The sequence below is a fragment of the Symphalangus syndactylus genome, chromosome 9 (assembly GCF_028878055.3).
Source record: "Symphalangus syndactylus isolate Jambi chromosome 9, NHGRI_mSymSyn1-v2.1_pri, whole genome shotgun sequence".
NCBI classification, from domain to species: domain Eukaryota; kingdom Metazoa; phylum Chordata; class Mammalia; order Primates; family Hylobatidae; genus Symphalangus; species Symphalangus syndactylus.
The window spans coordinates 46923528-46939088 of NC_072431.2; positions in this window are offsets into that span (position 1 = coordinate 46923528).

Genomic DNA, 15561 nt, shown 5'->3' on the forward strand with positions numbered 1-15561 from the left:
TGTATTAGATTTGGCTAACATTTACGTTTTTTTGGAACTAACAGAGATTTCAAGTTTTATGCTGTTTTACTAATCAAGTTTGGACATATTCATTTTATGAGATTTAGTGAATCATTCACAAAATAACAAATTTTAATATAATTTTATAAGATATTTAAATTATCCACATATGTGGTTCTAACCCTCTTCTAACACTTAATATAGTTTCTTAACATCTGTTGTCTCATGCTAGGGACTGAATTTTGTCTGCTTCCCCCAAAAAATTCACATGTTGAAGTCCCAACCCCTAGTACTTAATAGTATAACTATATTTGCATATTGTCACTTTAAAGAAGCAGTTAAGTTAAAATGAGTATATTAGTCCATTCTCACACTGCTATAAAGAACCACTTGAGACTGGGTAATTTATGAAGAAAAGAGGTTTAATGGACTCACAGTCCTGACTTACAGTCATGGTAGAAGGCGACGGGGAAACAAGCATGTCTTACCATGACAGAGCAGGAGAGAGTGAAAGGGGAAGTGCCAAACACTTTTAAACCATCAGATCTCGTGCGAACTCATTCACTATCATGAGAACAGCAAGGGGGAAGTCCCCCCAATGATTCAATCACCTCTCACCAGGCCCCTCCTCCAACACATAGGGATTACAATTTGACATGAGATTTGGGAGGGGACGCAGAGCCAAACCATATCAATGAGGCCATTCAGGTGGACCATAATCCAATCTGACTGGAATCCTTCTGAACAGAGAAGATTAGTATATACAGGAGGAGACACCAGGAATATGGGCACACAGAGAAAAGGCCATGTGAGGATGCAGTGAGAGGACAGCCATCTGCAAAGCAAGAATAGGAGCCTCAGGAGAAACCAAAACTACTAACACACTGATCTTGAACTTCCAGCCTCCAGAACTGTGAGAAAACAAATTTCTATTGTTTAAGCCACCCAGTCTGTGATGTTCTGTTATGACAGTCGTAGCAAGCTAATATACCTGTATTGATCAGACATACCAAAGCCTTGTTATTTTATTGTTCCTTTCCCTAAAACCAATTTTTAGTTTTAAGATCTATTTTTACATTTTTAATCTTATTTATTTTTCTTGTTTTTATTGTTTCTTGTGTTTTAAATTTTATTTAATCTACCTTAGCTTCTCAAATTGAACGTTTGTTTTTTTTTGGAAAAACTCATATTTTCAAAAATATGTACTAAGGCTCATTCCTTCAGTTGATGTATGCAGTCAATGTTTTCCATTCATTTCTAAAATCTGTAATTTCAGTGGAAATTGTTTTTACCCTTAGAGTTAACTTATAAGGGGCTTAGTTGGATAGAGATGGATTTTGTTTGTTTCGTTTCTTGTTATCTTTTTGAGATAATTTCTAGAGTATTATATTGCTTACTAAAACATGTTTTATATTATTTCTAAGGAAATACTTTTCTTGTAGCTAAAAACATGGCTTATTTTAAAATGTTTTATGAGTACTTTATTCATTCACTCATTCATTCAGCAAACTGTTGTTGAGCAGCTATTTTTTTGTGCCAAGCTCTGGGAAGGAAGGGGGATAGTACCATGAACATAAAACAAGGTCACAGTGATACAGCTCACATTTTGATTGTGGAAGACAGACAAACCGTTTGCAGTAAAATAAGCAAGCAGTAAAATAAAATAATCTCAATTCATAATAAGCACTTAAAAAGCAAACAAACAAGAGCTGAGCTAGAGAATAACAAAGAGGAGTCTATTCTAAGTAGGGTAGTCATGGAAGTCTTCCCCCAAAAGATGACACTAACTGAGATGTTGAATTAGAGAAAAGCTAACCAGGAGAATAGTGTTGATTGTATATGAGAGAAAACAGAGCTTCACAGGAAGCCCAAAGCCGGTGGCCTTTTCCCCATATGGGAAAGTGAGGCTTACCACAAGGAAGGCTTTCTTCCAGTATTGGGAGTAGCTGATCTTTTACTCTAGGTATGATAACTTGCTTTCTGGTGGCCTAAGTAATCTGTGGCTCTCACTGTTCTTCCACTTTGGCCCCAGAGCCAACTCTGTAAGTCTCCTTGGTAAAAACACCCTGGTTATTGGGAGAATTATATGCACACATTTAATTGGAGAATGATGTAACAAATATTGAGGTTCTTCCACTTGTTCTACCCCTTTGGTCAGCCCACAGCACCTCTGATGATGTTCTACCAGGGAAATGCAGCTTTTTAGGAGGTTTCCATTTTCATTATTATGAGGTAGCAGATTTCTCAGTTCTCTTGGGTTTCTCTCTCAAGTTGAAAGCATCTGTTTTGTAACTTTCTGAATTCCCATCTATTCTAGCTTGCTGATGGCACCTTTCCAGCTTGCTGGTGCTATTTTTAATTTATTCTCAAATCACATTTTTTCCTGTACTTTCAGTGGGATTTGGGAAAGGAATGGAAATAAATCCTTGGGATCGGTCAACTTTGTTTATAATGGAAGTCCTAGAATTTATTTCCAAAGCATTAGTTTTATTTATTTAAAAATTTTTTTTACAATTTACAAGCAATTGTGGATCTGTTAGTATGTAAGTTTATAAAAACCTTTGTGAATGCACATGACCTTCTTTCACAAATTGATATTTCTTTCTTTCCATTTTCCCTCATTTTTCTCTCTTTCTCCATGATATTATTTTTCTCTTCAGTTCTGAGTAAGTGGTAATTCAGTTAATTAATAAGTAAATGAATGAATAATGCAGGATTACTTGATACATCATATAAAGCATATAAACAAAATAAAAAGTAAGCAACATTTATTGTACCCCTACCAAATCTAGGCCACACACACACACACACACACACACACACACACACACACAATTTAGTCTTATAATAGCTCCAAATACACTGATTCACCTTCTTAAGGTCTCAAAGTGAGCAGCTGGTCTAGCCAAGATTGGGACTGTGTTTATTCATTCAAAATACTTACTCATCTCGATCCCCAACAAAATCCAAAATCCATGGCAAATGAAAATGAGTGATTTTGGATAAAATTATCAGTGTTAAATAATGGGTCTGCAAACTCCAAAATACTTTGAATTGGAAAGACTACATAATATTTAGTAAGAATCAAAGAGGAAGGAGAATTAATAATTCCAGAATGGTATTTCTAACTAAACAAGAGTAGTTGTCACTTACTTCAATGAATATCACCCCACAACACCATTCCCATACTATGGCAGCTTATGAGCAAACACAATGGCTCGAGCATTTGTTGCTGTGAGAACATTGATTACATTTATTTATTTTCTATTTCAAGCTGCAGATTTCTCACTTCAGTACTTTAAATAGTCACAAAAGAATAATAGTCTCGTTCATCACTCATCTTTCCCTTGGCATGCTATAAAAAAGCATTTGGTCAAAGTAATATTTTATAAGCTTGTTAAATTGCTTAATTTTTAGCAATAAATTTTGCCCAAAATATGAAATGTTGCCAAGGCAACATAGCAATTTCTCCTGAACCAAAGTAACTGGGATGTGCTGAAAGGGTAATGTAATAATAAAATTAGTACAGGAAAACAAAACTGACCTCCTTCCTTGATTTACATTTTTAAAATACACTTGATCCAATAAGAATATTATTAAATAGCACTAGAGAATTTCTAAACCTGATTTCCAAAATATCCTATGTGAATAAGTGATACACAAGTAAGGTAGGCACTTTGATAAAGGCAGTATCTTCTCAAGACCTGCTTTCTCCTACCTAACTGCTGCTCTAAAGCACCAAACCTCCCACAAGGCCCTGCATATAAAAACATTCATTTACAGAAAAGAAACAAGAGAAATTCCATCTGGATTTTAAAAGGGATGGGTGAAGGATTACTAATTCAAGATAACTGACTTAAAACAAACATAAAAATGCAGAAATGACCGAAAAGGTAATGAAAAGACAGAATCAATCCAGAGCCACTCTATAAACCAGAAAGCATTGTCACAATGAGATAGAAACAGCATATACAATTGGATTCTCTATCTCTCTCTGTCTCTCTGACACACACACACATACACACACACACACACACACACACACACACACACACACACGAGCTTCTTCCCAAGAATTTCCAATGAATTTTGACACTAAGCTTCAATAAATAAAGGGAGATGAATTATAGCAATAATCCTAGGAAACTGTAAAATGAACCCTGACAGGAATTCATTCCATTATTTCTAATTTGTATAGATTAGAGCATTGAAAGAATAAATCATGAACATATTCACGTGCATATAATTTACATATAGTGCATTTTGGTCCATTTTTCATACTGCTATGAAGAAATACCCAAGACGGGGTAATTTATAAAGAAAAAAGAGGTTTAGCCAGGTACAGTGGCTCATGCCTATAATCCTAGCACTTTGAGAGGTTGAGGCAGGCGGATCACATGAGATCAGGAGTTCAAGACCAACTTGACCAACATGGAAAAACCCTGTCTCTACTAAAAATACAAAATTAGCTGGGTGTGGTGGCACATGCCTATAATCCCAGCTATTCGGGAGGCTGAGGCAGGAGAATCACTTGAACTTGGGAGGCGGAGGTTGCGGTGAGCCGAGATCATGCCATTGCATTCTAGCATAAGCAACAAGAGCAAAAACTCCGTCTCAAAAAAAAAAAAAGAAAAAAGAAAAAGAAAAAAGAGTTTAATGAACTTGCAGTTCCACATGGCTGGGGAGGCCTCACAATCATGGCAGAAAGTGAAGGAAGGGCAAAGACACCATGTCTTACGTGGCAGCAAGGAAGAGAGTGTGTGTGGGGGAACTGCCCTTTACAAAACCATCAGATTTCATGAGACATTCACTATCAAGAGAACAGCATGGAAAAACCCACTATCATGATTCAATTACCTCCCACCAGGTCCCTCTCATGACATGTGGGGATTATGGGAGCTACAATTCAAGATGAGATTTGGGTGGCGAGACAGCAAAACCATATCATTCCACCCCTGGCCCCTTCCAAATCTCATGTCCTCACATTTCAAAACCAATTTTGCCTTCCCAACAGTCCCCCAAAATCTTAACTCATTTCAGCATTAACTCAAAAGTCCAGAGTCCAAGGTCTCATCTGAGACAAGGCAAGTCCCTTCCACCTATGATCATGTAAAATCAAAAGCAAATTGGTTACTTCCGATAGGCAGTGGGGGTACAGGAAATGGGTAAACACACCCATTCCAAATTAGAGAAATTGGCCAAAACAAAGGAGCTACCAGCCCCATGTAAATCTGAAATCTAAAAGGACAGTCATTAAACCTTACAGATACAAAATCATCTGCTTTGAATCCATGTCTTATATCCAGGTCACGCTGATGAAAGAGATGCGCTCCCATGGCTTTAGGCAGCTCTGCCCCTGTGGCTTTCCAGGATACAGCCTTCCTCCCAGGTGCTTTCACACATTGAGTGCCTGCAGCTTTTCCAGGTGCACGGTGCAAGCTGTTGGTGGGTCTACCATTCTGGGGTCTGGAGGATGGTGGCCCTCTTCTCAGAGCTCTACTAGGCAGTTCCCCTGTGGGGACTCTTTTTGGGTTTCTGACCCCACATTTCCCTTCTGCACTGCCCTAGCAGTGGTTCTCCATGAGGGCTTTGCCCCTGCAGCAAAATTCTGCCTGGACATCTAGGCATTTCCGTACATCCTCTGAAACCTAAGTAAATGTTCCCCAAACTCAATTCTTGATTTCTGTGTACCCACAGGCTCAATACCACATGGAAGCTGCTAAGGATTGGGGCTGCCACCCTCTGAAGTCACGGCCTGAGCCATACCTTGACCACTTTTAGCCATGGCTGAAGTGGCTAGGACACAGGGCAGTGAGTCCCTAGGCTGCACACAGCAGGGGGGACCTAGGTCCAGCCCATGAAACCATTATTTCCTCCTAGGCCTCTAGGTCTGTGATGGGAGGAGCTGCTGTGAAGGTCTCTGACAGGCCCTGGAGACATTTTTCCCCATTGTCTTGGTGATTAACATTCAGCTCCTCATTACTTATGTAAATTTATGCAGCCAGCCATTGGGCTACACATTTTTCAAACTTTTATGCTGTCTTTCCTCTGGAATGTTTTGTCACTTAGAAATTTTTTCCACTAGATACCCTGTCATCTCTCTCAAGTTCAAAGTTCCACAGAACTCTAGGGCAGCAGCAGTCTCTTTGCATAGCAAGAGTGACCTTTATTCCAGTTGCTACAAGTTCCTCATCTCCATCTGAGACCATCTGAGTCTGGACTTTTTGGTCAAAACCATTCAACAAGCCTCTAGGAAGCTCCAAACTTTCCCACATCTTCCTGTCTTCTTCTGAGCCCTGCAAACTGTTCCAACCTCTGCCTGTTACCCAATTCCAAAGTTGCTTCAGGTATCTTAATAGCAGTACCTTACTCTACTAGTACCAATTTACTGTTTTAGTCCATTTTTATACTGCTGTGAAGAAATACCCAAGACTGGATAATTTATAAAGAAAACGAGGTTTAATGGACTCAGTTCCACACGTCTGGGGAGGCCTCACAATCATGGCGGAAGGCAAAGGAGTTGCAAAGCTACATCTTACATGGTGGCAGGCAAGAGAGTGTGTGCAGTGGAACTGCCCTTTATAAAACCGTCACATCTGGTGAGACTTACTATCACAAGAACAGCACAGGAAAAACCCACCCCCATGATTCAATTACCTTCCACTGTGTCCCTCCCATGACACATGGGGATTATGGGGGCTACAGTTCAAGAAGAGATTTAGGTTGGGTCACAGCCAAACCATATCACTATGAAATGCACAGATTTTAAGAATTTCAATGAGTTTTGAGACATGTAATTTCTCATGCAACCTATTAATCCATCAAGACCAGGAAAATTTCCATCACCCCAGTAAGTTTCCTTATGTTCCCTTTCAAACACTGCCACTCATTAAAAACCACTGCTCTGACTTCTATTTGCTGGTTCTTCATCATTGTAGAAACAGGGTCCTGCCAATGGATTCCCTAATATGGGACTTTTACTCAGCACAGCATTATGTTTTTGAGATTTATCCATGTTATTTTTGTGTCAGCAGTATATTCTTGCTTACTATTGTCATCCCATCATATCTATATAACATATTTTGTTTTTACATTCCTCTGTTGATGGACAGGTGGGATGCTTTGAGTTTTATTGGTAGCAGTCTTTGTAAATGGTTAAGGATTTTCTGCCTACAAAATTATGTCATTTGTGAGGTTAGGCTATTTTACTTCATCCTGTCTGTATATTAAATTGTATTTATCTTGTCCCCTGCACTGTTAGTATGACCAGTACAGAATAGAAATAGAACAGACAATCTTATCCTTCTGTCTTAGGAGGATGACATTTAATATTTCATCATTAAATACAATATTAGCTATAGGATTTTGGTAAATGTTCTTTAGCAGGTTTTCTTCTATCCATAGTTTGCTGAGGCTTTTTATGTATTTTTTTAGAAAGCTTATTTTTGCTTCTAACTAAATGACCGTATGAACTTTTCCTTTAGTCTGTAAATGATGAATTATATTAATTTTTCTATATTAAATCTTGCATTCCTATTGTGAATGCAATTTTATCAGGTGTACTATCCTTTTTACATATTGTCAGACAATTTGATATTTTAAGATTTTTATGTCTTATTCATGAAAGATATTAGTCTTAATTTTTTTTTCTTCTTGGGATGTTTTTATTTGTTTTGGTATCAGAGCTGTAGTGGTTTCCTAATACGAATTAGGAAGTATTCTTTTGGCCTCTTTTGTCTGAGTTTGTGTAGGAATGATATTTTTTCTTCCTTAAATATTTTTAAAGATTCATCAGTGAAGTCATATGTGCCCAGGATTTTCTTTGTAGAAAGTTTAATTATAAATTTAATTTTATTTTTTTTTTTGAGGCGAAGTTTTGCTCTTGATGCCCATTCTGGAGTGCAGTGGTGTGATCTCGGCTCACTGCAATCTCTGCCTTCTGGTTTCAAGCGATTCTCCTGCCTCAGCCTCCCAAGTAGCTGGTATTACAGGTGTCTGCCACCACACCCGGCTAAGGCTAATTTTTTTGTAGTTTTAGTAGAGTCGGAGTTTCATCATGTTGGCCAGGTTGTTCTCAAACTCCTGACCTCGTGATCCTCCCAAAGTGCTGGGATTACGGGCATGAGCCACCGCGCCTGGCCTATAAATTCGATTTCTAAATATATATATATATATATATATATATATATATATATATATAGAACTATTACATTTTAAAGTTTTTATTTATTAAGTTCTTATAATTTGTTATTCAAGGAAAATCATTTAAGTTATAAAGTTGTTTATATCTTCTCATTCATAATTCATGTTGCTAAATATTTTTTCTCCTTTTATCTTGTAACTCTCATTAAATTTTTATTATGTTTAGAAATCTTTCAAAGAATCGCATGATTTCTTTGATTTAGTCTATTGTTTGTTTCTACTTCACTGATTTATGTTCTGATTTTTATCATTTCCTTTTAAAATTAATTTTGTTTACTTTGCTCTTCTGAGATTCTTAAGGTGGAAGCATGGTGCATTAGTTTAAAGCCTTTTTTTCTTTTAAGCATTTCAAACTTAAATGTCACTCCAAGGACTGCTTTCCCTAAATCTCACATATTTTTATGTTGTGTTCTCATTTTTTTTCATCACAAAATATTTTTTCACATTTACCTCATAATTTTTCTTCAGTCTGTTGATCATTTAGTAGCTCATTTTGAAATCTCCATGTTTCAAAATCTCTAGAATTGTGTAAGTTATCTACTTGTTACTGATTTCTAATTTAATTCCACTCTGGCTCAGCATTTGGTCAAGCTTGGTGAATGAGCCACACATAGTATTTTTGTTGGGTGTAGTGATCTAAAAATGTCAATTAGGGCAAGTTTGTTAGAAAAAAGTTAGTTGATAGTATTGTTCAAGTCATATAGATCTATATTTTTGGGGAGGATCTAACTTTTCTATTTGAAAATGGAGTATATCTCTGATATTAATATAAATCTGTAGATACTTCACTTCTGTTCTGACATAATTTTCTTCATGAATTGGAAACCTTTGTTATTGGTTTCATACCCATTTAATAATTATATTTTCTCAATTAGTTGGCTCTTTTTTCATCGTGATAGAACCCTTTACTTGGCATTCTTCTTGAAGTCTTCCTTGATATTGGCAGTCACAACAGTTTTCTTAATAATTTCCATTACTTTATTTTCAACCTGTGTTTTTGTGTTTTGCATGTGTTTTTGTTTTTTGTTTTTTTTTTTTTGTAGAACACAAATACGTGGTTCTCGTTTTTTATAAATCCAGTATGAAAGGCTTTTCCTTGAAGTATTTAGTCTACTTACATTTAATTTAAATATTGATGAGTTTGGCTATAATTTCAGCATTTTAGCATTTGATTTCTATTTGTCACAACTGCTTTTTGTTCCTCTGTTCCCATGCCCCTGCCATTGTATGGAAATGAAATATTTTTAATGTTCCATTTTATCTCCTCTAATAACATTTTAGCCATATCTTTTTGTATTTTTTGGTGTTTATTTAGAACGTGGATCTGTAACTTCCCACAGTCTACATTCGAAAACTATTCTATTACTTCACAAATAACGTAACAACAATGTAGAAATGTCGTTATGTCCAATTAGCATTCCCCCACTTTTTGTTGATTTTATGTATTTTAATTCTATACCTCCTCTCAAATACATGTTCCTTGTTATTATTTTAAAAGAAATGTCTTTTGTGAGATTAATATGCGTATATAAAAATAGAATAAAAGCTGTCTGATAACATATGTACTCGTTTAGTAATATTTGTTTGTATAGAATTTGGTTTCCATTTATCATTCCCCTTTATCCTGAAAAACTTCCTTAAGTACTTTGTATAGAACAGCTCTGCTTTTGACAATTTTTTCACCTATTATTTATCTGAAACAACTTTATTATTCATTTTTTAATAATATTTTTATTGAACATAGAATTCTAGTATAAGAGGATTTTTTTTTCCTCCAGTATTTTAAAGGTGTTCCATTCTATTCTGGCCACAAACTTTTCTTATGGGAAGTCAGCATCATTTCTATAGCTGTTCCCTTACATGCAATGTATCCTATTTTTTCCTGTAGCTGCGTTAAAGATTTCCTCTTCTCTTTGATTTGTAATGGAATTGAAGCACCTAGGTGTGTTTTCCTAGCATTTATCATGTTTGGGATTCATTAAGCTTTTTGATATTATTCACCAAATTTAGGAAATTTTAGACCTAAATGTTTCTTCAAATATTTTTCTGTCCCATTCTCTCTTTTCCTCCTGCAATTTAAATCATGTGTATGTTATTAGTAAATTGCTCCTTATTGCCCCTCATGTCTTTTAAGATTTTTCTTTTTTCTCTCCATTCCTCAGGTAGAATAAAGTATAATAATCTGTTTCTAAGTTTGCCAGCTCTTTTATCTATCTCCAATATCTAATCCAGTTAATTTTTCATCAGTTAATATACTTTTCAAAGATAAAATTTTCATTTGATTTATTTATAATTTCTATTTCTCTCCTGACATTTCCCAATCCTCATGTTCACTTATGAAGACAATCCTTGCCTGTAATTTCTTATTTTCCAATCACAATTCTGAGTCACAGTGGCTGTTTTTCTACCCATTGTTTTTCCCCTTGAATATTATGGATCGCATGTTTAGTAATTTTCTGCTTGCTGTATCCTAATTATGGTGGATGACACATTGTACAGGCTATATTATGTTATTGTCCTCTGAAATGTATAAATTCTGCTCTATTAAATTATGTACATACCACGCTGAAATTTTGGAGACTTGATTTTATATTTTATTAATGCTTGTCTACTTCAGTTTAGCCCTTAGTCCAAGGTAAATCCCTTTGTTCTGTTACATATTGTTTACTATTGTGACTTTTCATAAGTTTTCATTGCCAAACCGAGGCATTTACACACAGTCTCTAACTTGGCTGAAGTCATATTCTGAACTCTATGTCCCTTTAATTATGCAAAACGTGAAATATATGCCTAGGTTTTTTTTTTCCCCCCCCTCAAGCTACTGCTTTCTGCTGAGCTCCCTGGAGTTGTGCCTACATATGTATACTTAGGGGTCAGGCAAAGAGTGATTTTTTTTTTTTAAACTCATTTCTAAATCTCCCTTCTTGGAGACTACAGAGTGCTATAGGGGAAAAGCCATATAAATGTAAAAGATCTCACTAAGTGCTTTGCCCATCTTTCAAGGATCCAAGTCCTCTAGTTTCTGTTTTTATGTTGTTCAGTGTCCTCAAAAAGTTATATACTCATACAGAGCTTATGCTCTTTTTGTGTGGCAGAATTAGTCCAACATAAGCTTCTCTATGTTGCTGGGACTAGAATTTTAATATAATCAACTTTCACTTGAAAAGAAGTTCAAACGATTCCACTCTTAACACCAAATAATTGCTTTTTAGTATTTTAGCATAAGAAAAACAACTTGCTTAACTTGATAAAATATATCACATAGAAACTTATGGCAGCATGCATTTAAATGGTAAAATATATGAAACATTTTCGTTAAAGAGTACTTTGTAAAATACAACAATAGCTAACATAGTCATTTAGTAAGTTATTTGGATAGAGGATCAGCCAACAAAAATGTTAAATTTTCTGTTACATGAACAGATATAACACCTTAGAAAATATTATTATTATTAATACTAGTATTTTTGAAACAGAGTCTTCCTCTGTCACCCAGGATTGAGTGCAGTGGCACGATCTTGGCTCACTGCAACCTCTGCCTCCCGGGTTCAAGCAACTCTCTTGTCTCAGCCTCCCAGGTAGCTGGAATTATAGGCGTGAACCACCACGCCCCACTAAAAACAAACCAAAAAAGTGGAACTGTAAGTAAAGGCATCAATGTAACTGTTCTTTTTTTTTTTTGCCTACCAGATAGGTGATATATTTTTGAAAGAGAGATATTATCTGTCATTGATAAAGGTATAAAGAAATTAGCACATTTATATATAATTAATAGCACTGTGAATTGTGACATACTTTGGATAGCAGTTAAGTAGTTTATAATCTTAACTTGTAAATACTTCTTTTCTTTTTTTTTTTTCTGAGACTGAGTCTCACTCTGCAGCCCAAGCTGGAGTGCAGTGACACAATCTTGGCTCATTGCAACTTATAAATATTTCTATAAAATATGAGATTTCCTATCTTATGATCCAGCAGTTCCTCTATCAATACATATTCTGGGGATGAGAGCACTCAGAACACTGATTCATCAGGGCAATAAGTTAGAAAGCACCTAACTCTTCATTAATAGGCACTGCTTACATAAATTACAGCATAACATACCATACGCTCTTTATTTTAATAAGGTATAGCTTTAAACATGGAAATTATTTCATGATATATTAGGTGAATAAAAAGTTCCTATGATCAAATATAAATATTTTTGAGTCCTATTTTTTGTATAAACATTGATTTAAGCACAACATAACTATAAATATTCTTTTTTTTTTTTTTTTTTGACAGAGTCTCGCTCTGTTGCCCAGGCTGGAGTAGGGTGGCATGATCTCGGCTCAGTGCAAGCTCTGCCTCCCGGGTTCACGCCATTCTCCTGCCTTAGCCTCCCTAGTAGCTGGGACTACAGGCGCCAGCCACCACGCCCAGCTAATTTTTTTTTTTATTTTTTAATGGAGACGGGGTTTCACCGTGTTAGCCAGGATGGTCTCGTTATCCACCCGCCTCCACCTCCCAAAGTGCTGGGATTACAGGCGTGAGCCACTGCACTTGGCCTAAATATTCATATTCTTATAATTGCATAAAAATAGATCTGTTAATGGTGCTATTTCTGGGAGACAATTGAGAATAAAAAGAGAGTAAAGGACTTTTCAAACCAATAGAAAATATTATTGAAATAAAAAATAAAAGAAGCCAAAGAGGGCAGTGCTCACTGCAAAGCTTGCTCTTCTTGGTGAATTGTATGCTCTGAGTGGCCATGTCATACAAAATTGACTTTATGAAATGTGCTCATTTTTCTGGGTAACTTGGTACTTTAGTTGTCTTCTGTTGCTTATAAAACAATACCTGAAACCATAATTTGAAACTAAAAGGAATTTACTTAATACAGTTATGGAAGCTGAGAAATCCAAGTGTTCTGTAGTATGTAGGCCTATGTACGCCTACCCCCGAAGTCTGAGGAAGCTGAGAGGCTCAAGAAAGAAGCTGACAGATACAGTTTCTTAGAGAGAAACATTTAATAGGAATTTATGAACAGAAGTCATGTTTGTGTCTCGGGCAGCGGAGAGAGATGGTGGATCCCCACGCCATTATCCCCCCAGAACCAGGGCTTATCTACCATAGGGAAAAGGTGACTCAGAAAGGATGTGTAGGACAACTGAAGTATGATAACATCAAATGTTGTTTGATCTAAGGGCAAGGTTTATGGTAAATATGTGCTCTCACAGAAGGAACAATAGACAAACTGAAAATTTTACAGGTCTTCCTGAAACAGGAGTTAATCAGAAACAAAGATGGCAGGTTAGCACGCAAAGAGGAGCTGCTTTAGTGTTAACACTAAGGTTGAGGATTCACATCTGGTGAGGGCCTTCCTGCTGTTGCGGACTCTGCGAGTGCCAAGGTGGGGCAGGTCATCACATGGCAAAGGGGCTGAGTATGCTAACTCAGGTCTCTTTTCTTCTTCTTCTACTTCTTCTAAAGCCATCAGTCCCACTCCTATGATAAACCATTTAGTTTATTAATCCATAAGTAGCTTAATGCATTTATGAAGGTAGAGCCCTCATGACCCAATTACCTTTTAAAGGCTTAATTTCTCAATACTGCTACATTAAGGATTAAATGTCCCCATGAGTTTTGGAGGGGACAAACATTCAAACCATAGCACTTGGACACTTTTTTGTGAAATATCTGAATATGCATTTGGGGAATAACTACATAAACCAATTAAAGTGCCTGATGGAGACTGCATTTATCCAGGTTAATTTAGGAAAAAGAATAGATAGCACCTGCTTTTACCTTACTGTTTACTTAAAAATAGAGACTTTAAAAGATAGCATTTGCCCTGGATTCATCTCCTAATAAAATATGAAATTTAGAAACTTTATCTCATTCTATTAAATCTTAAGCATTGTCAAATGTCCACAGTCCTTTCCCTGCTGAAGAGAACTGGTTACTATAACAACCACTGCAGCAGTATTACTAACTACATACACAAAAACAAAACCTGCCTTAAACTGTTGAATGTTTTTGTGTTCACAGCATAATCAGGTAATTTAGAAATTGACAGTAATATGGTAAGGAAGAAAATGAAAGGAACTTGAAAATAGAATATTAATCCAGGAAGCAAGTTTGAACAAAATAAGGACAGAGGAAATTGACAAAACAGCTAAGGTAGCTCCCATCTTCTGCTTCTGGCTACCTAGTTCTCTTGGCTGGGGAATAGCAAGAGGCTCCCATTGTTTAGAGAAGCAATGTCTCCACCTCATTTCCCAGCTAATATTAGGGCCATGGATGATGTAAGGAGAGAGAACTACTGATGCCAGAAACAAAGCAATGAAGTATTTACATCCAGAAATAGACTCTGATTTCATAATAGACTACTGGGAAAGGTAAGAGTGACTGAATAAAAGGAAGTACGAATTTTGAAGCTCCTATTTGTGTTTACTGTAAAATGGAAATAACATTTCTCTGTTTTCCTTATTATTGTGAAGGTAAACTTACAAAATCTTCTTAGAATGTGATTTAAAAGCTATTAAGCTTTATAAACAATAAATAACATTATCAATAAAGTGACCAAATATCCGCAATTTACTAATAAAGTCCTTTTTGTCATAATATTTTTAACACTGAACTTTCTCCTTTGAATAACAAAAATGTTTATATTAAATCTGATAACCAAACAATATCCTTTTAATACTCTTTAAATAAATGTAAGCCTCTGTGAATTAAAAAAGGAAAATATATTAAAAGGCATTTGCACATATAGATGACTATAGTGAATTTTGAATAAAAGAGTCTATGACTCTGAGATGGTACAAAATATATTCTCAAGCAATAACCCTTATTTAAACTCTTCTTAGTATATGTACATTTGTAGTCAATCAGCAAACTATTACTCTTCAGAATTTATCTACATTTAAAATGTCAACTTCCTGTTGCTGCTATATATATTTCCCGCCACCTAACAGTGTAGTGACCTAAAATGGTTTTACTCAATTAAGTGGAGCTATTTTAGTAGCTGTGAGAGAGTACGTGTAAAAATGACAATCTCCCATTTTAGCTCTGCTTTTCTGAAACTAACAGGTAGTCAAAATAACCTGTTTTAAAGAGAAACAAAAGCTCGTGTGACCATCTTCTCTTGACAGAGTTCATGTACACCACATTTTAAACTATAACAGTATTTTTATTTTGCTAAGTGATAAACTCTAAAAATAGAGACTTATAAGGACAAATTGTTGGTGAACTTTAAATACAGAGCTGAATGTATTCCTATAAACACTTACCAGACTTTAAAAAAAAATTCTAGATCATTGGTTTGTTAAAATAGAGAAGAAAAGAATTACAGAATATGATAGAAAGGGTGTGAGTGTG